Below are 2,272 nucleotides of genomic sequence, written 5' to 3'. Positions count from 1 at the left end.
ATTATTGATAGCTGGAAAAAGATATTTAGGACTCCTACTACAACAAACAAAGTGAAACAGAGGGAATTATTGAAATACAGTTTGAAGTAATATATGTTTCATGAAATGAAATTATAAAGCATAAAACCCAACCAAGAAGTTATCATTTCTTCCAATCAAAGCAAATAACAAATGCCTTTCTTTTAGTCAAAGGCAAATAGTGATACTTAGATAGTTGGATTTCTACTTTGGAGATTCATACTTTTTCTATATAATGGTTTTGCATGAAGGGTAAATGAACTCGGAGCTAGCAAGACAACAGAGGTTAGATAGCTCTGATGGGAGGAAGAGGTAGGAAGTTAAGGTCATCCATTCATACGTCGTAGGAGGATGACTACTCCTGATGATGCTGAAACAAAAGTCAAAGTGAAAGATATTATGAATGCATCTCAAATACATCTAGTTGTGGCCATACTACTAGTGACGGTTACATTCGCGGCCGGTTTCACATTACTGGGAGGTTTTGAGAGCGATCACGATAGCCCTAACAAAGGAATGGCGATTCTGATGAAAAAATCAGCATTCTGTGCATTCGTTGTTACGGATGCCATTGCCTTTGTATGCTCCGCAGGTGCTGTGTTTAGCTACTTCGTCATGTCTGCGAATCACCGGCCAAGACAGCAAAAGAGCTGAGAGTTCTGATGGACATTTATAGAGTTGCAACAATTTTGCAGTTCCTTTCAATGTTTGCAGTTGTAATTGCATTTATAACTGGTTTGTATGCTACTTTGTCACATTCAGTTGGTCTAGCTAATACTGTTTGTGCCATTGGTTTCCTCTCTTTTTTTTATTTACGTGTAGGTTTTTTATCTTATTAAAAGGGGAATGGATGAAGAGACATGAAGCTTTTAGGGGTCGTTTGGTACGAGGCATAAGGAATAATAATCTCGGAATGAAATATGAAAATCAGTTTATCCAGCATATGGTTAGGGGTATCAGTTAGTATTGAGATTATTTATCCCATATCAAATGACCCCTTACTGCGCTGCGGTCTTGCATCAAGGGCGGAGCGAGGAGGCACAAGGGCAAGGTTTCGATCTTTCGCCAGAAAATTATTGTTGTTATGTATATTTAATAGATGTTGAATCTTCTCCAACTTCTTCGTTTGTTTACTTCTTTATATTTTGAATCGCCTATGTATCTACGGTTGTGTACTTGTTTGGCATACTAATGTAAATATATGCAAGCTTTGTAGTTAAGAGAACTTTTATGTCAAATTATTCTGAATTCTTATGAGAGTAAAGCATCTAGTACCTCTTGAACTATGACCAAATTGCTACGACACACTCCAACTTCATGGGATCCTATTACCCCGCTGAACTCAATTTTAACGTATTTTTGTCACTCTTTTGTGCTGATTTGACACCTTTTATCAATCTTTATAGCTGACGTGATATCTTTAATGTGGGCCCCATTCTATGTATGAATTCAGAATAATTTGACATAAAAAAGTTCTCTTAACTACAAAGCTTGCAAATACAGAACCGTAGATACATAGACAATTCAAAATATAAAGAAGTAAACAAACGAAGAAGTTAGAGAAGATTCAACATCTATTAAATATAAATAACAAACTGGAAGTGGTTGTTTGATATGGGAGATGGGATAGACAAGGGACAACTCATCGCATCATTACAGTATAAATAGTGGAATAAATAATCTCGAAACTAACTGATACCCCTAACCGTATGGGGGATAAACTAATCTTATATTTTATCTCGAGATTATTATTCCTTATCCCTCGTACCAAGCGACCCCTAGAAACTTCATGTATCTTCATCCATCCATTCCTCTTTTAATAAGATAAAAAACCAACACATAAATGAAAAAAGAGAGGCAACCAATGGCACAAACAGTATCAGCAAGACCAACTGAATGTGGCAAAGTTGCATACAAACCAGTTATAAACGCAATTACAACTGCAGAGATTGAAAGGAACTGCAAAATTGTTGCAACTCTATAAATGTCCATCAGAACTCTCAACTCTTTTGGGGTCTCTGGCCGGTGATTTGCAGCCATGAAGAAGTAGCTAAACACCAGCAGAGCATACAAAGGCAATGGCATCCGTAATAACAAATGCACGGAATGCTGATTTCTTCGTCAGAATCGCCATTCCTTTATTAAGATTGTCGCGATCACTCTCAAAGCCTCCCGGTAATGTGAAACCGGCCACAAATGTGACCGTTACTAGCAGTGTGGCCACAACTAGATGTATTTGAGCTGCATTCATAAT

General features: G+C 37.3%; 1 long non-coding RNA gene across 1 annotated transcript; it reads left to right on the top strand.

The window, feature by feature from the left end:
• The first annotated feature begins 9 nt into the window (after positions 1 to 9).
• On the top strand, positions 10 to 1,266 carry LOC124893502. Its single transcript, XR_007050735.1, has 2 exons — positions 10 to 753; positions 861 to 1,266. It is a non-coding gene; the product is annotated as an uncharacterized LOC124893502 (long non-coding RNA).
• The last annotated feature ends 1,006 nt before the right edge of the window (positions 1,267 to 2,272 follow it).

The sequence above is a fragment of the Capsicum annuum genome, unplaced genomic scaffold (assembly GCF_002878395.1).
Source record: "Capsicum annuum cultivar UCD-10X-F1 unplaced genomic scaffold, UCD10Xv1.1 ctg60527, whole genome shotgun sequence".
Classification (NCBI taxonomy): domain Eukaryota; kingdom Viridiplantae; phylum Streptophyta; class Magnoliopsida; order Solanales; family Solanaceae; genus Capsicum; species Capsicum annuum.
Note: the sequence above shows the minus strand (reverse complement) of the source record. Positions and strands in the feature narration are given on the sequence as shown.